This window comes from Calliphora vicina, chromosome 4 (genome assembly GCF_958450345.1).
Source record: "Calliphora vicina chromosome 4, idCalVici1.1, whole genome shotgun sequence".
NCBI lineage: Eukaryota > Metazoa > Arthropoda > Insecta > Diptera > Calliphoridae > Calliphora > Calliphora vicina.
The window spans coordinates 41,494,748-41,517,772 of NC_088783.1; the positions used below are offsets into that span (position 1 = coordinate 41,494,748).

At 27.1% G+C, this 23,025-nt stretch overlaps 1 protein-coding gene across 1 annotated transcript in view; it reads right to left on the reverse strand.

The window, feature by feature from the left end:
- Positions 1 to 22,792, reverse strand: part of pigs (pickled eggs) — a 278,343-nt gene extending 255,551 nt beyond the window's left edge. The window contains exon 1 of the mRNA XM_065507898.1: positions 22,589 to 22,792. The gene's annotated coding sequence lies outside the window, so the exon portion shown is untranslated. The remainder of the gene's footprint in view (positions 1 to 22,588) is intronic.
- Between the last annotated feature and the right edge of the window lie 233 nt (positions 22,793 to 23,025).

Genomic DNA, 23,025 nt, shown 5'->3' on the forward strand with positions numbered 1-23,025 from the left:
AAATTGAATTTTGAATTTTGAGTTTTGAATTTGATTATTTTGACAATTGAATATACAATTTTCGTCATTGGTTGAATTTCAAATACAAAAATTATTGAATAGATAATTTTCGTAATTGAAACACAAAAAATAACAAAAATGTGTTTTCAATTACGAAAATTATCTATTCAATAATTTTTGTATTTGAAATTCAACCAATGACGAAAATTGTATATTCAATTGTCAAAATAATCAAATTCAAAACTCAAAATTCAATAGAAAATATCAAGAAATTTTGTTTTTGAGCAAATGAATACTTGATTTAATTATGAAATAATTGAAACCCGTTAAATATGGGATAAATGTTTGAATTGAAACGGTTTAAGAAATAGTTTTTTCTGTGTAGCTTAATAAAATTAATTATTCAATTTACATTTCGAAAGTCTATTGAAATCTATCACTATCTACCAATTTCGTCCGAAATCAACTTGAAATTAAGCAATTTTCCATACTCTTTTGGTGCATCTGGACTGCCTCAAAGAAGTTTCACAGATGAATCAGATCAAATTTATCAGAAGTAGCGGGTGGTTCTTACAGGGACCTCAAGGGTTTCAAAGTAAAGGCCTCCAAGTATATTCTTTAACTGCGAGCGACTCATGTAACATTACCTATCCGATCCTTATATTTTGGAAATTTCTTTATATCCGATCATATAAAAAACAAAATAACTGACCTTCTTTGCAAGCTAAAAGTAATATCTGCAATATTTAATAAATAGCTTTGAATTATTTAATTAAATTTTAACTTAATTCCCTAAAATCTTAATGGAGAATTATAAATATCAGTTCGTCCATATAACCATTACCGACAAAACACATTCTTTAGCTTCCTACAAAGGCTTCTCAATAAGCACCAAAACCCCAAATATTCAAGCACTTGAACATTTTGCTGGAATTTGACTTGAAAGCAAATGTAATTATGAAAAATTAAATATTTTTCAAACATAAAACATATGCCTTAAATTTATGTTTTCTTTTTACTGGAGAATTCTATTGAAATAAAGTTTAATACAACTGTAAATCGATCGCTTGACTATAATTCAAGGCTTGAATTACACTTGCTTTCAACTTGAATTCCAGTAAAAATGCTTATTGGATTTATTTGAACAGAATTCATCCGTACCGGAATTCAAGTTGAAAGCAAGTGTAATTCAAGTTGTATTACACTTTTTATCAATAACATTCTCCAGTAAAAAGCACATATAAATTCAAGCCATATGTTTTTTGTTTGAAAAATATTTAATTTTTTCAAATATTTTTCAAGTTTAAAACATAATTATATTTGCATTCTATCCAAATTCCAACAAGATGTTCAAGTGTTTGAATTTTTGGGGCTTTGTTGCTTATTGGGTCAGGACAAAACAAATTCTTTAGCTTCCTTCAAAGGTTTTATTTGAATTCAAGTTGAAAGCAAGTGTAATTCAAGCCTTGAATTATGGTCAAGTAAAAAGTAAAAAATTCTACATTAAAAAGGAATCATAAATTCAAGCCTTTGAAAAATATTTAATTTTTTCAAATATTTTTCAAATTTAAAACATAATTAATTATATTTGCGTTCAAGTCTAATTCCAAAAAGATGTTCAAATGCTTGATTTTTTGGGGCTTTGCTGAATTAATTCATAATGAAATTAATTGATAACAGAATGATAACATTTGAATGATTCAATATTTGTTAATTCAAATCTAATACAAATTGAAAGAAAATATTTTTTCTTCATCCAGTTTTTGTTTTGATTTCAATAATTGAGGGAATTCAAGAAAAATTTAATGATTCAATAAGGTTTTCGCTGATTCATGGTCTAAGGCAAATTAATTTTAACTAATAAAGAAAGAAAGAAATAAATTTCAATATTTGTTAATTCATATCTAATCTAATACAAATTGATTCAAATATTTGTTTTGTTAATTCAAATTGAAATCAGTTTCAATATTTGTTAAATGAAATCTAATGCAAATTGAAATAAAATTGAAATGAATTTCAATATTTGTTAATTCAAATCTAATACAAATTGATTCAATAAGGATTTCGCTGATTCATGGTCGTAGGCAAATTAATTTTTATATATATAAAGAATGAATTCTCAAAATGAATTCAATATGTTTAAAGTACCAAATAATTAATTCTTTGAATTAATTCGTAATGAATTCTTAAATCAGATGTTTAAGGAATAAAATTCAATTTGATTTATTTAAAAATTAATTCTTTGCTACCATTTCCAACAAAAAATAATTTATTTAACTTCATTTAAATGCTTTTATTTCAAAAGAATTTATTCATTGTTGAATTAGTTCCATTGCGAATTAAATTAATAATGAAATTCAATGAACCTTTAAATGGTTACATTGTTGTTAATTGAATCTAATGCAAATTGAATGTTTATGTTTAAACTTTAATCATTTACAAAACGTAAAAATAAAGCGATTTGTAATTGATTTGAATTAAAGAAAAATTTAATGATTTCCATAAATTTTAATAAATTTTAATGAATTTGAATTTAAGAAAAATTGAATGCATTAATAAGGAATTAATGCTGAAAAAGGAATGAATTTTCCAAAAATTTATTTCAATATTTTTAAAATACCAATGAATTAAGCCTATGAATTAATACGTTATGAATTCTTTAATGAAATGGTAAAGAAATTAAATTCAATTTGAAAATTAAATTGAGAATTTACCTTGAATAAAAAACTACAAAAATGATTTAGCTTCATTCAAAGACTTTATTTAGTAGAATTTATTTATTGCTGAATTAATTCGTAATATAATTCATTCAATCTTTATTTAAATGATTATAAAATTTTAATTCAAATCAAATACAAATTAAATGAAAATATTTGTTCTTTATTCAGCTTGTTTTTGTATTGCCTTTAATCATTTAAAAGCCTTTTTGTAAAAGATTTGAATTGAGGAAAACTTAAATAATTTAATAAATTGGCGCTACGAACACAGTCCCCAATAAACAAAGTCCCCAAACCACAAATGAATTAAAACCCCAAATTGGAGGCTTAATTCATTATGAATTAAAACCCAAAAGTTCCAAATGAAATAAATCCCCAACCAAAGGAACTAAACCCCCAACCAAAACGAAAAAGAAACCGTCTTCGCATTCTAAAAACTTTTGGCATTGCCGGCCTTTGGCCGGGCGCAAAGGTTTTCTCCTCTGGTATGTATCAAAAACCGGCTTCGCCCAGAATGCGCAATGCAAAAAAAAATTTCTGAGCGAAGCCGGTTTTTGATACACCCCAGAGGAGGATACCTTTGCGTACGGCCGAAGGCCGGCAATGCAAAACAATTTTCTGAGCGAAGCCAATTTTTGATACACCCCAGAGTAATTTCATTATGAATTAAATCCCCAATTTTAAAATGAAATAAATACCCAAAAAATTAACTAAGTCCCTAAATTTCGTTGTTGCTTTTTTCTATATATAATTGTGGGGCCTTAATTCATTTGCGGTTTGGGGACTTTGTTCATTAGGGACTTAGTTCGTAGCGCCTAATAAATTTTATAAAGCTGTTTTGTAATGGATTTGAATTAAAGAAAACTTGAATGATTCAATTCAGGAATTTATTCTATAAAGAACGATTTCTATATTTTTAAAGTACTTAGGATTTAAGCCTATGAATTAATTCATAATAAATTCTTTATTGGAATGGTTAAAATATGATTGTTTGATTTGTTGTTGATAATTTAATTAGAAATTAATTCTTTTTTAAACTTTGCTACTAAACTTTATTAAGAGGTGTGGCAATCTAAAAAATATAAGAAATTGAGTTTAATTTTAAATTAAAAACAAAAATTCCGAAATTTTATATTCCGTTCTTGAAAATTTTGTACAAAAGTCCTCAAGAAAACTTTCTCAATCTTTATGCTTCAATCACTAACCTTTAAGAAACTCCAGTCGAACATATTTGCAGAAAATTTGTATCGAAACGTTTATATATAAAGCTATTTAACTGTCTGGCAAATACATAAATAAATATCAATGCTGGCTGCTAGATACTTCAAAATGTTTGTTTGTGCTGATTTTCATTCTGTCCCCTTTTTTATAAAGAAATTGCTTTAGTCTAGTACTTTAAAAGCAAGAATATGGATATATATTGAATACATAGTGATAATATTGGCCAGATAACAATATCTTTAATATTTAAATTTTATTTTTTAATCAGTTTGTACATTTATTACCCACCTTTTTCTTGTTTGAGATATTTAGCGATTTTGGTTATAGTTTTTTTTTATTATTTGTTATTGTATTGAGAATTAAAACATTCTTTCTTTTATTTTAAATCACTGAATATTGGTTGGTTTCCACCCTAAATAACTGGTAACATTTTCATTATTTTCTACAAATTTTCGTATGATTTTGCTTTACTAGTGCAGAAATTATTTTATTAAACACCGACTGTTAAATGTTTTAGCACCAGGAAGGAGCAGCATTATTATGTTTCACAACGAAAAAAATAAACAAGAACCAGGAAGAAACAACAACAATAATAACGAGATAGAAGTAGAAGAAAAACAACGGAAATTCCGCAACCGTAATTGAATTTGTGTGTGTGTTTGAGAAAGTGTGTACAAAATAACGGGAACGAAAAACTCAACAACAACAAGAGTTAAAGAGACAACGACGACGACGACAGCACAACAATACACGTCTACACGTTACAAAGGATTAAATTAAACTCTCTACTAGTGGTAAATACACAAAGCAAATGGACTAAAAGTGTAGAGAATTATTTAAACCAAAAAGTTTTGCAAAACAACACAAAAGGATTCTCAATATTCAAGGGGTGGGGGTTTTTCACAATGATTTTCCTTTTACACTCCCAACTAACTACTGTCATGCGAATAAAAACTCTACACGGAAATCTAGTGCCCACATGAATTTGACAGCTGCTGTCAAAAGTTGAAAACAAAATGTTTTGCTACTTAAAGCGCATGATCCAATTTGTTGGATTCTTTTCGTTGCTATTCCCCAAAACAGTTGTTTTTGTCTTTATTGTAAGCTTTTTTTATTATTGTTGTTATTTCACTTGTTAATATTAATAAATATCACATGTTTGGTTTTGTTGTTGGATTTGGAGTACCAACATACGTTTATCGAAAGGTACTTTTTATATCCCTGTTTACATTTATTGCCATGTGTAAGAAAAACAGAAATAAGCTTTGGAGGAGGGAGGGCAAACAAAACACATGGATTGTTTTTTTTTATTCTCTGGTTTAGATGAGAAAATCCTTTAAAAAGTGGGGGTATTGAAGGCTGGTATTTAAAAGGAAGGTTTCTTTTGAATATTTTTTGAAAGTTAGAAAGTCAAATAACAAACAATTCTTCAGTTTGCATGACCTTAATAGAGAAATATAATGAAAAAACTAATTTTCTAGATTTAAAACCCTTGCAAACAGGTCTTGTAAATATGCTAATTGTAAACACATGATTGTTTTGATATCAAACAAATCGAATGGCGTTTTTCTACATATAAAAAAAACTTTTTTCTGTTTCTTTTTACAAAATCTAATTTTTGGTAAAATTTAAAAGACTTGACCTATTTGAAATAAGGTCATACATGAAGCATTCAAGTGTCTCGGATTTCTCAAAAGTTGTAGGTATTACATCACTCCATCTGATCTCCTCACTATATACACCACCTATATCCGACCGAAAGTGAAATACAACTCCCATGTATGGACCGGTGCTTCAAAGTCTATTTTGGAGCTTCTCGAACGCGTTCAGGAGAGGGCGAAGGTAATTATTGGTGACAGTAGGGTATCCAACTCTATTGATTCGCTAGAGCAACGTTGCAATGTGGGCAACGGTGCACTGTTCTATCGGTACTAAAATGGAATGTGTTCTGAGATTTTTGCGTAATACACGTTTTTCATCAAGAACATATCCCTTTGTGATCGATTGGCCAGTGAACCGCACAACACACTACAGGGAAAAGTAATTCTTCAGCCGTACTGTACGTATGTATGTTGAAGAGTTTCCTTTCATTTTCAATGTAGGAAAGTTCAAATCCACAAACACTACTCCTCCTTCTTTCCTCCCTCCAATAACCTATTTTCCTAGTTCCAACACAATGCTTTGCATGAGTAGAGATCATTCCCTGAGTGCTGGTCCAAAAAGAAGAAAAAGAAAAGCCTCCAAATAGCTTACAAACATAATTGATACATCAATATATCGGGTATAGTCCTAGCTCGGTTTCTATTCGGTGTATAACTTAAAAATGCGGGATTTATAATATTTTTAAAGAGTACATTTCTGTCATTTACTCTCACTTAGTTTTTGAACATTATAGTGTAAACAACTAAGTTTTTTTTTGCTTCATCATATGCGGGAAGTTTTGCTTTACTTTTTTAATTTGAAAACAAGTGCCGCTGATGCAAACTCAAAGCTTATGGTGGTTGTGCTTCATCGGTTTCAACGTGCGAGAGATGGTTTTTCTGGTTCAGAAGTTGTGATTTTGACACGGAAGACAAAGATCGCCCAGGCCAGCCACAGAGAAATTTGAAGACCAAAAATTGGAGGCATTACTCCATGATGATTGTTGTCAAACTCAACAAGAGCTTGCAAAATCATTGGGCGCTACTAAAACAGCAATTTCAAAACGTTTGCGAGCAGCAGGATTAGTCCAAAAGCAGGGAAATTGGGTACTATTCGAATTGAAGCCGAGAAACCTTTGAAAGACGATTTTACATGTCTGAAATACTGTTTGAACGCTATAAAATAAAATAATTTTTGAACCGAATCATTACTTGCGATAACCCAAAACGTAAGAGATCAAATGTGAAGCCCGGCCAACCAGCCGAATCGTCACCAAAGCCAAAAATCCATGGCACTAAGGTAATGCTCGGTATTTGGTGGGGCCAAAGGGGTCCTATCTATTATGAGCTGCTGAAATATGACCATACCATCACAGGGAACCTGTACCGAAGGCAACTGATTCGTTTGAAGCGAGCATTGGCCGAAAAAATAAATTGAAGCCGAGAGACCTTGAAAGACAATTTTACATGTCCGAATTATGCTTTAACGCTATAAAAGAGATTAATTTTTGCACCGAATAATTACTTGCGATGGAAAATAGATCCATTACGATAACCCGAAGGATAAGAGATAGTGTGTGAAACTCGCCCAACCAGACGAATCGACACCAAAGCCAAATATCCATGGCGCTAAGGTAATGCTCTGTATTTGGTGGGACCAAAATAGTTTTATCTCTTATTAGCTGCTAAAATCTAATCAGACCATTACACGGAACCTGTACCGAACCTGAACTGAAACTGAAAAACGTCCAGAATATGCGGCCAGATATGAAACCGAAATATTCCATCATGACAACGCTCGGCTAAATGTTGCAATACCTGTTTAAAAGTATTTAGAATGAAGTGGTTGGAAAGTTTTGCCTCACCCGCTTTATAGTCAAGAACTTCCCTATAAGCATTTTTAATGGAATTCAAGTTGAAAGCAAGAATAATTCAAGCCTTGAATTATAGTTGTATTACACTTTATTAAAATAGCATTATCCAGTAAAAAGGAAACATAAACGATTTTGTATGTCTGAAATGGTTTTTGTTTAAAAACTATTTTTCAAATTTACATATTTCAAATAAAACATAATTATATTTCCATTCACGTTAAATTCTAATAAAATGTTCAAGTGCTTGAATTTTTTGGGGCTTTGATGCTTATTGCGTCATCCGACTACTGTTTGTTTCGATCAATGCAGAACGCACTCTCTGAGATACGCTTCACTTTGTAACAGAGTGTCCGAAATTGGCTTGCTCAAATGATGAGCAGTTCTTTTGGCTCGGAATCTATATGTTGCCAGAAAGATGGGAATAGGTCATAGCTAACCATAGGGTAACATAGAGACGAGAAGTTATTATCGATGATATTCAATGTATTTTATTGTTGTATTAGACATATGATTTATTGTATTTTTGTTGGACAAATTGGAGTGTCTCGTCTCATGCTTAATACTCTATGCCAGTAACGTTATGTTGGACTATTTCGGTAGTGGTAGTTCAGCTGAAAGGGTATTTTAGGGGTAGTCGTTATCGAAAAATTAAATTTCAGGTTGCTCACTACTAGGGTTTTTAATTTCCCGGACTTTTTTGATTCCCGGGAATCGGGAAATTTTTTTCTACAATCCCGGGTACCCGGCTATTCCCGAAATATATAATGATACTGTAAATTAGGAATATTATAGCCAAATTTCATATAAAAACTTAGTGTTAGAATTATTAAATATCAGAGCTTCGAATTAATTAATAAAATTTGAGCTTAATTCACTAAAATCTTAATCCGTAATTAAAAAATGTCAGCCTTTCATTCCACAAATCCATTCCTAATATTTAATTTTTTAGATTTTAAAGCCTTTGTTTAAACTGAATTAATTTTAAAGTTAATTAATAACGGAATTTATTCAAACTTTCAATGATTAAATTTCAAATCAAATCATTTACACAATTAATTAAAAAAATTGTCTTAAGCCTTTTTGTACTAGATTTTAATTGAAGAAAAATTTAATATTTAATCAATTTTTGATGCTATTTTGTTATGGATTTGAAGAAGAAATTTAAAGAAATTAGAATGATTCAATAAGAAATAAATTCTATAAATAATGAATTCTCTTTTTAAATTTTCATACGAAAAACCCCATAAATAATAATAATAATATTTATTTGGGGTGCAAAAACAGATTTCTAAATCGTTTTCTATGTATTTTCGTCAGTTTTTAATTCCCGGGATTCCCGACTAAAAATCCCGGGAAAAATTGGCAAAATTCCCGGGAAATTTGTACCGGGAATTCCCGGGATAAAAACCCTACTCACTACTTTTCGTACTTGGAAAAAACTTTAGCGTAGTATTGAATCACGAACGAAAAAGTAATTAGTTATGCTTTAAAAATTCTTTGCTAAATGACATAAATGTAACATGTGACAATTTTCATGTGTTTTAAAGGTTATAAGCCAATCATTACTAAACTACTTCTTAGTAATGCAGGTGGTATGTAGTAGTCATTACTAAGTTAATATGTTAAGCAATAGTTTATTATATCAAATTTTAACTCTTATGCAGCTAATTTTATTTTCTTCTTTTCATATAATTACACAATTTGTAAAGACTCCATTCCTTAGCAAGACTGAGTTTCAAATGGTATTTTTTTCCATGTTTACAACTCCCTCCCACCCAGTTTTATGGGAGACGAGAAAAAAGAAAAAAAATAAACGACTTTTTATGGCAAGTGTTTCGTCTATTTATAGGTATAACATAAAAGTATTAAAGACTTTTAAACAAAATCAAACAAAAAAAAAAACAGAAAATATTTCAACTTCAATACTGTTTTGAAAAAAAAAGCAGAAGAAATTGCTTGAATGTTAGAAAAACCTCGTCATAAACATATCTAATCTGAAGAGTCGTTTATTTTTTTGTACCACTGCCATGGGTTCCATATTAAAGGTTCAACCAGATATGAAAATACGGAGTACTCCCTCTTACAGATATGAGTGTGGAAGTGTGTTTAAATATTTTGCTCATTTTTTTTGCTTTAAACAACAAATTTGTCGTCATATTTTTTTTTACTGTTGTTATTGTTGCTATTGTATGTGTTTAGTATCTTATCGATTTCTTAGCACCGAACAGCAGCAGCAACAGCAATAACAACAAAACATAATTCAAATACTTTATGTATCTGATTTTAGTGTTCAAAAAAAAAAAAATAAAAATCTATAACACAACCAGCTGACTAAGAATGTGTATGTATCGCATAAGACGTCGTCATACTCATACTTATACTCAAAACCAAACGACCTACCAACCGAATTGAAATGAAATGGAATGTCTGTCTGTATGACTGACTATCATACAAAAAAGCATGCATTCGATTTCGATTATATTAGCAACTAGTTATTATTATTATTATATCATTTTTTTCTTTCAACTTTATTTTTTCTTTATAAAATTTTAGTCAGTCAGTCAGTCAGAGTCGGCTTTTTGATGATGGTTACACACCGACGTCTATTAACAGAATGTGTGAAGGCGTTCTTTTGTAACATTTCTGTTGTGTACAAGTTGTACAAGTCAAGTATCTTTTGCTGTTGTTTTATTTTATTTTAATGTTGCTGTTCGATTAGATTGCAACCATCTCAGATCGAAGCAAAACCATAACAAAAATTGTTGGTGTTTGTTCGATTTTTATTATGTTTTTTTGTTAAAAAAATGTGTGCAAGTGTTTTCTTAAAAAAGATTTTTCTTGCGGTAGTTTTATGCTGTCATTAAGAGGATTTTAAGATTTTTTTTTTAGTTTAAATTTAATAGGAAATTTGATGTTTAAGGATTATGATTTTTATAGATAATAGTGTAATTTAAGTCTTTAGGGATTTTGTTTTAAGCTAAACTATGATTTAAATGGGAAATTTAATGGTTTTACTTATAGTTTTTTTTAAGAGGTTGTACAAATTAAAACAAATCCCTGGACACTTAGTTACGATCTAATTAAAATTACATTTTTGTATTCAAATGTCTATTTTTATTTCTTTTATGTTTCAATATTTTGTTTTTTATTTGTATAGGAACTTTCTTATGCTAGACTAAACGAAAAAATCTAAGCATACATTTTAAAAATTAATGAAAAACATGTTATATTATTAAATTAATAAAAAAATACAGTTTTTGTTAAAAAAAAATTAATTTTTGGTAAAATTTTTATAAACAAAATTTGAATTTGGGGGGATTTTCAATAGCAAAACTATCCTCAGCTAAATTTTAGATCCTTCAGTTATTAGAAGTCTATGGAAATTTGATTTCAACAGACAGACCTGGTTAAATCACTCGCATAACTAGTAAGATAATTTTACAGTTATGTATGTAAAAATTACTAACGGAATACTGACATACGAAACAATCTAAGCATACAAATTTCCATCATCTTACAATATTGGCTGTTTATTGATGCGTATTTCTAAAAAAACTTAAAAATTATTAAAGCGATTTAAGAATATTATTAGAAAATAACTTAAGCTTTCAAAGTAAGTCTGCTGATATATAATTTTTTGGATTTTCATTAGTAAACTTCTCATAAACATTAACATTTAGGTCCGTAAGTTAGATCTGATCTTCGGACATTTTATTTCAATACACTAATAATAGCGTCGCTAATTGAGATTCATAATTTTAGCTAAAAAAAATTGATTTTTCGATACAAACATTTTCATATTAACGACGCAACTTCGAAGACATACCACAAAGTATACAGAGGCGACACGGCAAAAAAAATATATTTGTCTCTTTCGCTCGAAACAATTTCAACTGGTTTAGTTTTGTGCTTATTTATATAGTTGTTTGTTTTAACGCACTGTCTGTATTAAACCGCAAATTTGTTTTCTCTTTCTATCGAAACAATTTCAAAAACAGCTGATTTTAGTGTTTTTGAACTGTCAAATTTGACGCCCACAAAGTATACATTGTGGACATACGCCACAAACTGAAACCAAAACGACGCAAACTGATGGACTAGCGACGCAATTTCGAAGTCATGAGACGGAAACTGAAACAAAATCAACGCAACTTCAAATTCACAGAAATTTTAAAAAGACGCAACTTCGAAACGACGCACAGTAGCGCCATTTGAGCTTTTTCGTTGCAAAAATCATAACTTTTGAATCAAATGAGATAATCAAAAAATTTAAAAGGACTATGATAGATAATTGATTAGCCTATGAAATGAGTGTTTGAAAATGGTTCTACTCCATTCAGGTGTCTACTTATGGGTTAGCAAAGTTGAAATTTGTGGAAAAATCAATTTTATGGGAAGTAAAATAAAGTATTTTTTTTTAAATTTTTGATTTTTTATATTTCTTTTTAAAGGCTTTTATGATTCAAAATTATTCCAGAAAAATTTTTTTAGGGAAAAAATTTTTTTGGTTGGTTTTTCACGGTCATATGTATGTCATTTTTGAAACCATGACTTTTTTCAAAATTTTACCTCTAGCAAAAAAATTGGAAATTTTTGCATTAGGTAAAGAAATAATCAAAGAACTTATTTTGAAAATACCTGGACAAATACAAAGCAAACAGTACAATTTTGGTTTATTCTTTTCTTAATAAATATATTGTTACGAAATTGTACTTGAATTCAAATATAACGATTTTAAGGGCTGATTTAAAAGTAGCATAATGCTTTCAAATAACAGTGCTGTAATAGCAAACTCTAACATATCTGTGGGCATTATTAAATAAAAGCTTTCAGTTAATTTAATCGTAAGTTGGCAATGCTGTATTCGAATTTTAAGTTAAAGAACATTGTAGAAAGTACACCACAGATGGCGTATGTATTAGTAAGATCTAGAATATTCGAATTTTGACAGTTAAAGAACAATCTAGAGTGCAGATGGCAGTGTTATAAATTGTGGCAGAGGTTGCAGTCAGTTTATCAGAGACGCTTTTCGAATAAACATCAACTGAGTGCCTTAAAGTGTGTTGTGTTTTTCAAGTAAATTCGTGTACATTATAAATTGCGTCTGTATTTCTGCGAATTTACAAACGTGTATAAAAAATATTGAGTGACTATTTAATTCTGTTGTTGTTGTACATTTGGATAAATAAAGAGTTGTTATCATTTTCAAACTACTAAACGGCTTTTATTTGCAATCAAAAGTATCCGGTTTATTTAAAGGAAATAAACCAGCGTTTTGAAAAGGTTAAAACGTAACAATATCTATCAAAAGAATCAAAAATAATGACGATCAGTTACATAATTTTCGATATATTGTATCTGAAAGCGGACCAAATTACCTAAAAATTGTCTGTTTTTTTGAAAACTGAAAATCAGTCATCTTTGAAGGGATATATCTTCTGAACCAAAAATCTGATTGTAATAAGATTAGCAGTTTTGAAATTGTTGGACAATTTACTGTAAAAGAGGTTTATTCAATATTTTTGATTTTTGCAACCTCACTTGTTCTACGGGCGCCACTGTACGGTCTGCGTCGCGTCGCAGACCGTTCATGGGAAAAGTTCATGAAGATATCACGATAACAATTTTCTCTTAGAGGAAATGGCAAGATAAATTTCACATGTTATCGCCGATAGGGGCGAATTGACGGAAATGTTCCACAACTACTCTCTATTGGTAAGGTATTGAAAACGATCAATGTCCATGTGTTCTCCTTATAGATAGTGGAGACGATTAAGACATGTATGTCTGTCTGTTGAAATCAATTTTCCGAAGCCCCCAAATAACTTACATACACGATTCATACATCAATATCTCCGGAATTCTTCCGGCTCGGTTGCTATTTAAAATCGAGAAAATCGGTCCACAAATGGCTGAGATATAAGGAAATAACCAGGACAACCTCGATTTTTGTCCTATATCTGGATTACTAAGACATTAATATACACACTAAGGATATCTAATGATAGATATTTGAAAGACCTTTGCAACGACTTATATAAGACCACAGTAAGTTGGACCTACAATGGGTCAAAATCGGAAAAAAAATTTTAACCCGAATTTTTTTTTCACCAAAAGTTTTTTTCGCTAAATATTTAAAAAAAAAATTTTAAATTTCAAATAAACAATTCGAAAAATTTGTTTTTCTAAAAATTAACAAGTAAGATAGCTTTATTCAGCTGTGCCGAATCTAATATAAAAAAAATTTTTGATGAAAAAAAAATTCTGGTTAAAAAATATTTTTCCCGATTTTGACCCATTGTAGGTCCAACTTACTATAGCCTTATCTACATTGTTGCAATGGACTTTGAAATATTCATCATTAGATATCCATATTGTCTATATTAATGACTCAGTAATCCAGATATAGATCAAAAATAGGTCAAAAATCGAGGTTGTCCCAGTTTTTTGCTCTTATCTTCGTTATTTATGGACCGATTTTGCTGATTTTAAATAGCAAATTTCTCGAGAGCATGTCTGACAGAATTATTGAAGATTTGGATCCCGAAGATATCTGGGGTCTTCAGAAAATTGATTTCAACAGACAGACAGACGGACATGGCTTAATCGACTCCGTTATCTATAAGGATCCAGAATATATATACTTTATAGGGTCGGAAATGAAAAATGTAGAAATTACAAACGGAATGACAAAACACTTCTCACGAAGGTGAAGGGTATAAAAAAACCAGGGTTTAAAATTAGTTAAACGTTTTTTACATTTGACTACCGACTGCGCAATAAATATGAATCGTTTTCATATTAATGTGCACAAATACTGAAAATATACAAACTATAAACCAATGCCATATATGCACAAGCTTCATGGTAGAAATATTTGTCGCAGTTTTTCCAAAAATATTTTGCATTACAAAATATTTTACGTTGCAGCTAGAAGACAAAATGAAAATTTTTCATTTTTAAATCTTTTGCTGCCTAAATATATGTATATTTTTGGTTAGCAAAAACAAATGAAATTGCTTGTGTATAATATACAAAAAAATTACTACAAAAACATCATACATGCAAACAAATTGCAGCGTGAAAACCATAAACTGCAAACGATATGCGCAGTGAAAAATTCATACAATGAAAATATGGAAGATGCTAAAAGTAGACTGCCAAACCATACGAAGTTGAAAAATGTAAAATACGAAATTGTGCAAAGTTAAAAATGTTTAAAGCGAAAATGTTTATTTTTAAAATATTTCCGCCGCATATATGGTTTTGTTTTGCCGCATATAGTCATTGAGTAGAAAAATGTGAAAAAAACTATGAAGTTGATTTGGGTGTACAAAATAAAAAATTGTATTGAAATGTGTGTTAATAAAGAATTTTAGTGCAATAAAATAGACGTTTTATTTTTTGAGGTATGTAATTGTATGTATTGTGAAAGATAAATTAAATTAAATAAGATTCTGGACAAAGGATAGCTAGCGGAGGATATTATTATTGAATTTTTTGATTGATTGGCTTTTTTAATACGAATTCAAATGTATTCATGCTGGTGGTAATAGGAGTCCAGAAAAATTAGTAAGAAAAAAAATAATTTTGTATGTAAAGCGGTTAAAAAAGGATATATAATACAACAACAAAATGTGACAACAACAGCCAAATACCATAAATAACAGGATCATTCATTTTATGAATAAAATCTATCATAATAAAGTGTTGTACATTCAAATGTTTCCTTTCGTAAAATTTGTAACAGGAGAACAAACAAAAAAATAAGCAGCATAGAAAATAATTGTGGAAGAACAATTTTATGTGTAAGATATAATGCAAAAAAGGCACAGGTATAATTACAACAGGAGCAAAAGGAAATTAACTTTTGCTGTATGTGTGTACATACAACAACAATTAATGCAAAAATCATAAACAAATACATAAATAGGTTCAATCGTGATCGTGAGTGAATTTGTAGCAGGAGAAAAAAGGATAAAGAGGAATGATAGAAAATGTAAGCATCAACAAAAGAAAGGAAAAGAGTTAAAAAGGGATAGAAAATGCAACAAGCAGATTATGGAAGGACACATGCATGAAAGCAAGAATAATTTATCACTACAAATGAATACAAAGAGGTTATAAATAACAGGAGATACGAAATTTAAGAAAGTTCCTGAAAATATAATTCTGCAATGAAGAAAATTTTACTGTATACAAAGAGCGTAAATGATCGACTTTGTTTGTGTTTTTAAATGCACATTCATACGTATTCATTCGTAGTATTTCTAACAGGAGAACAAAAAAACAAATAAGCAACAGAGAACAAATTATGCAACGAAGGCACAACAAATTTTTTACATAGGCACGAGTGCAGCAGGAGAAAAAGGAAATACAACAACAACTACTTAACTACTACCTCAAGTAATTTTGAAATGCAACTGTTGTATGTGTGTCCTCTAGCTGCATAAAGCAACAACAACACATTCAAAAAATAGGAACAAATACAAAGCAAAGGAATTTCTAGACATGTGGTGGAGTACCGTTGCAATTAATTGCATTTTGTTGTTTCTTTACTGTTAATGTAGAAAATTAAAAAGTCAACAACAACTTGTGCAATCTGAAATGCAAATGAGTATGATTGGCTGAGCGTTTGTAACAGGAGTAAAATAAAAAAAGTATAGAATGCTAAAAAAAATATATGTATTGTGAAGGATAGGAATGCAGTGAAAGTACATTCAAGAAGGTTATGAGCAAAGGATAGCGGATGATATTATTATTGCATTGTTTGTGTAGAACTGATTTTTGTTGAATACCGTTACAGATCATTTTTTATTACGCATTTTGGTTTATTTTTAGATCGAGGAATTTTTGTCATGTGCACTGAGTTGTTGTTTTTTGTAAAGGATTTTTGTGCGTATTTGTTTTTTATTATTTGTACACTTGTCGTTGTGTCCGTTATTTTTTTTTCGCGAATAGTTGTAATATTGATTGCAGAATTATATTTTCAGGAACTTTCTTAAATTTCGTATCTCCTGTTATTTATAACCTCTTTGTATTCATTTGTAGTGATAAATTATTCTTGCTTTCATGCATGTGTCCTTCCATAATCTGCTTGTTGCATTTTCTATCCCTTTTTAACTCTTTTCCTTTCTTTTGTTGATGCTTACATTTTCTATCATTCCTCTTTATCCTTTTTTCTCCTGCTACAAATTCACTCACGATCACGATTGAACCTATTTATGTATTTGTTTATGATTTTTGCATTAATTGTTGTTGTATGTACACACATACAGCAAAAGTTAATTTCCTTTTGCTCCTGTTGTAATTATACCTGTGCCTTTTTTGCATTATATCTTACACATAAAATTGTTCTTCCACAATTATTTTCTATGCTGCTTATTTTTTTGTTTGTTCTCCTGTTACAAATTTTACGAAAGGAAACATTTGAATGTACAACACTTTATTATGATAGATTTTATTCATAAAATGAATGATCCTGTTATTTATGGTATTTGGCTGTTGTTGTCACATTTTGTTGTTGTATTATATATCCTTTTTTAACCGCTTTACATACAAAATTATTTTTTTTCTTACTAATTTTTCTGGACTCCTATTACCACCAGCATGAATACATTTGAATTCGTATTAAAAAAGCCAATCAATCAAAAAATTCAATAATAATATCCTCCGCTAGCTATCCTTTGTCCAGAATCTTATTTAATTTAATTTATCTTTCACAATACATACAATTACATACCTCAAAAAATAAAACGTCTATTTTATTGCACTAAAATTCTTTATTAACACACATTTCAATACAATTTTTTATTTTGTACACCCAAATCAACTTCATAGTTTTTTTCACATTTTTCTACTCAATGACTATATGCGGCAAAACAAAACCATATATGCGGCGGAAATATTTTAAAAATAAACATTTTCGCTTTAAACATTTTTAACTTTGCACAATTTCGTATTTTACATTTTTCAACTTCGTATGGTTTGGCAGTCTACTTTTAGCATCTTCCATATTTTCATTGTATGAATTTTTCACTGCGCATATCGTTTGCAGTTTATGGTTTTCACGCTGCAATTTGTTTGCATGTATGATGTTTTTGTAGTAATTTTTTTGTATATTATACACAAGCAATTTCATTTGTTTTTGCTAACCAAAAATATACATATATTTAGGCAGCAAAAGATTTAAAAATGAAAAATTTTCATTTTGTCTTCTAGCTGCAACGTAAAATATTTTGTAAGGCAAAATATTTTTGGAAAAACTGCGACAAATATTTCTACCATGAAGCTTGTGCATATATGGAATTGGAAAATAATATTTATATTTTTAGTATGTATACAATGAAATATTATCTTGTTAAATATTTGTTGCAGTTTTCATGTAAAATTATGAATTTTTTTGCAATTTTTTGACTAATATAGTAGTAATTTTAAACTCTGAAAAAAACAGCTTTGGAAAAAAAATTAATTTTGTTTCCTTAAAAATATTTAAAATTTTTATTTTGAAGTATAATTTGGTGAAGGGTATATAAGATTCGGCACTGCCGAACATAGCTCTCTTGCTTGTTTTTCTAATAAATTTCTCTAAATTGATGCCTTATATTTATTTTTCCTAACAATTAAAAATGTTTCTTTGTGATCTCTATTATTTCCACTGCAATTATTAATGTATTCATTTCAATTGTATATATTTTTAGTTTTAAACAAGTAAGAATAAAGTAGATGTGATTAAGATGGTTTTTTTTTCGTTCTAAATAAATATGTGGAATAATTATCTTTTTTAATTTGTCTTATTACTCACACTCATTACTTGTATTAAATATTATTATTATGTAGTATTAATACTTTTATTGTTATTTTAATAATGCTGATTACTAAGTATTTATTTAAAAAACAAAAGTAGTTTAAAGCAATTTTTTTTAATAATTTCAGAAATTAAATGTTTGTTTAACAAGTAGTAATAAATTTCTAAGAAAGTTATTTTTTTTTTTTGCAAATCTAGAATTTTAAGGGAAATTGCTAAAGGTAACAACAGATTTTGTGTTGTTTAACATTTTTTTACCTTTAAATAAAGCAATTTTGTGTAATTATTCGAAATTTTGTTTTACTTAATATTGATGGTTTTTGACAATTACAGAACAAGTCAATAAACTTGAAATTTTTTGTTAAGCTTTTTAAAAATGCTTTAGTATTTTTGATGTTTCGCCATATTTTTCTTAATAGATCTATTATTTATTTAAGATATTTTTAAGATCGTGGGAAACTTATTAAATGATTTGTTAAATTTATTAACTTATGTTGAAAACTAGGGGACCCGCAGAATTATATACTATGGGAATTTATATGTTGCTGGATGAAAAATCCATTTTTACACCCCCGTTAGTTGAAAATCCTCCCTATATTATAAACTTTTAAACAATTTTAGTTAGAGATACTAAAATTTGATGTTTTCATTTATCCCAACATTTTGTATTGTTTCTAAAATATTTGGTTTCTTTCGTTCAATGTCTTGTGCAAACATCTTTTATTTAACATTTGTGTGGGATTGTTGAATAAAATCGTTACAAATTTTTGTAAATAACATTGTTAAATTTTTATTGCTTTTAAAAATTAAGTAATAATTTGAATTTCCAAAAAAAATCGTTACAAAAAGCCAGTGTTCAAGGGTAAATGTTTAAATTATACAATAAATATTTTTTTATTCGAATAAAAATTTGTATTAATTTTTTAGAAAATATTCGAGATTAAAACAACTAGTTTTCGCAAAATTCATAATCTGCATTAAAGTGAAATCTTAATATAGAAAATATTAAAAACTATTTTAATTCGAATAAAAAAAAACGAATATTTTTTTTTTAGAAAATAATCGTTTAAAACAAAATTCATATTTTTTTCATGTTCGATTAAAGATTATTTGAATATAACAACCTTATACTCTTTCTAAAAACATAATCATGCTTATTTGAATAGAAAATTAAAGATTTTTTTGAAAATATTCGATTAATATATAAAACAAAAATAAATCATTCTTAAAAGTTATATATTAAAAAAATATTCGAATAAAAATTTTTTTAAAAATTATTCGATTAAAATATGTATAATCTTTTAATAGAATGATTTTTTTAAAATTGAATTACATATTTATAAATTTTTCAAAATTATTCGAATGAGCGTTTAAAATGATTTATTACAAATTAGATATTTTTAATTTTGGTTTAAAAAAATATATATTTTCTAAATTATGAAAAAGTGTTTTTATTCGATTAAAATCCGACAATATTTATTCGAATAATTCTGTAAAAAATTAAGTTTTTCGAATCAAAATAATCCAATAAGTTGCATAAACGTCAAATATTTCATAATTGCTTTGCTAATTATATTTAAAAAAATTATTCCAATCATTTTTGAAAGTATTACGGATTTTAATCAAATAAAAAAATCATTTTAAAAATAGAAAGACTAAATAGATTTGAGCAATTTTTTTTTATAAAAAAAATTTTATATTATTCGAATAATTTTTTCATCTAAAAAAATTTAATTTTTAATTACGAAAATCTTAAAATCTTCAATTACAAGTTTTACTACATGTTATTGAAATTAATTAAAAATTGTTTGAAAAGTTGTTCGAATAAATTATTATTTTGTGTATACAAACAATTGGTCAATTCACAAGGTCTCTTATCAGTCATATTGTCATAATGTCTTAATATATCTCGACTCGTCAGCTCGGCTTAACCGACACTTAGGCATTCGGAGAAGGTCTCTACTGATAACACAATAAACTAGCATACAGAGTATTTTAGGACACTTTTTACTTGAAAAACAATAAAAACCATTGTGAAATATTAGAACATTATGACAATATGACATGATAAGAGACGTTGTGAATTGACCAAATATGTAAGTTCTCGTATTCGATAAAAATATGAAAAATTTTAATCGAAAAATTATTTCAATATTTTTTTTTTAATTCAATATCTATAAAATATTAAATTTTTTTTTTAAATTATTCGATTATTTATTCGGATTAAAATTCGAATTTTTATAAAATTATTCGAATAAAATATTAAATTTTGTATTCAAAAAAAATTGTGCAAATCTAACGTTCTTTCTAGTTTTCAAATTGATTTAGTTATTTTTATACAATATTAAAACATACTCGTTTAAATTTAGAAAAATTTTAAAAACAAAAATTATTGAATTTTTTTATAAATTTTTAATTATAAAAACCATTCTATAAAGCATTAAATTTTTGTTTAAATTATTCGATTATTTATTGGGATTAAATTCCAAATTTTTTGAAAATTTTTCGAATAAAATATTATTTTTTGTATTCAAACAAATTTGCACAAAACTAACGTTTTTTCTAGTTCTCAAACTGATTAAGTTTTTTATTATGTTGTTATTTGATAGACAAATTTTCAAAAATTATTCGAATAATTGATTTATTTTTTTTTATGAAAATCTCATATTTGATAAAAAAAAAAAATTTCAAAAAAATTTCAAAATTTTTTTTTTAAATTATTGTAATATAAAAATTTTAGTTAGAATATATTTCAGTTTTATTTAAATTTTTCGATTACATATTTGGTTTTTTGATTCGATTAAAATCCGAATATTATAAAAAAAATTATTATATTGCACCAATTTAATTTACATATTAAATTTTTACATGTTTTTGAATTTAATTTGTTATTCGTTTAAAAATTTATTAAAATATTAATCGAATACGCCCTATGTTCCACTGGGAATTAAAGGATTAAATATAATATAATCGAATAAAATATTAATCTGTGTATACAAAAAAATTGCACAAAACTAACTTTAATTCTAAATTTCAAATTAATTTTGTGTATTAAGTTATCATATTTTATTAAAATTATTCGTATAATAAATATAAAAATTTTAGATAGAAAATATTTCAGTTTTATATAAATTTTTGGTTTCTTGATTCGATTAAAATCCGAATTTTTAAAAAAAAAATTAATCGAATATTTTTTTTAAATAATAATTATTTTGAGTAACAAAAAATAATTACAAAACATTTAATTTTTGTTAATAAAATTCGTCGAATTCATTACAAATATAATTTTTATAAAATATTTCGCAAAAAAATATTTTTGTTTTACTGTTTTCAAATAATAATTATTTTAATTTATATACAAAATAATTACAAAATATTCAAGTTCTGTTTAAAATATTCGATTAAAATTCGAAATTTTTAAAAAAAATATTCGAATAAAAATAATTATTTTCAAAATATTTTTCTAAGAAAATATGTTTTTTTTTTTTTTGATATAATTGAAAAAACAAAATTTTTAAATTTTGAAAATTTTCTAAAAAATTTTAAATATTCAATACTTAAAAAAATCGTCTAACTAGAAATAAAAATTTTAATGTTTTATTACTGCAGTATTTCGAACTAGAATTTTGCACTTTCACTTGTTTTTGTATAAAATATTAAAATTAAAATAATTTAAAAAAAAGAGAAATTTTTATTTTAAGAATTTTAAACATAAATTTCAGCACTTCACATGTATAATTCAACAATTTTAATTCTAAATTCTTATTCCAAAAAATAAAACTGTAAAAAAGTTTTTTTTGCAAACATTGGCCTGATTTGAAACATATTAAACAAATTCATTGATATTCTTAACTACCTATTTATTGACTGGAAATTGGCTAACTTTCAAATTAATTTGATTTAAATAAAATCAGCAACTAATGGAATTTTTATCAAGATTCCTTAAAATTAAATCTCTAAACGCTTAAGCAAACAAGATTATATTTAAAATATTAAAACATTTAAAAAACTTTTTAGAAATTAACACGATCAGCAAGATCTACAGCCACTTTATCTAAACATACTACATAATCATACTAAATGAATAATAAAATCCAGAATTTTGACCTCAAAACAAATATTTATAATAAATTTTTTTTATTTTTCCATTTGTTTATAAAATGAAAAAAGCAAAGTCTACATAGTTACTGCATCCCTGCCGCATGTACTAGTCGTATTTTATTTTTAAAAAAAAAATCTTTATTGAAATAAATTGATAAGAATAATAATAAATAAATGAAACAATAACAAACACTTAAATCTGAAAATGATTCAGTAAATCAAACCAACCTTTTTTTGTATGTAAATTAATTCATAGAGAATCCAGCAAAATAATCCATTAATTTTGGGGAAGCAGAAAATTTCTTTGCTCAATTTTGAAATCAAATTTTAAATAAACTGTAACGAGTATTTAAAAAGTTTCAAATTCCAATTAAAAACACAAAAGCACTTTTAACACTATTTTCATAAATTTATTTTTTCAAAATTTTTTTCGTTTTCAAATTTTTCTAATAACTTTTTTTTAAATTCAAATTTTTTTTAACACTTTACATATTTAATTTTTAGTAATTGTTACGTTATTTTTTCCATAAAATATTTTCTTTGTTTAATTATGCCAAATAAAAATGATGGGGGTGTTAATTCGTTTTATTCAATGAAACTGATCATAAAATAACCGCTATTAATTTTGTTTTAATACTTCGTTAAACCGTAGTTTGTTTAATTTT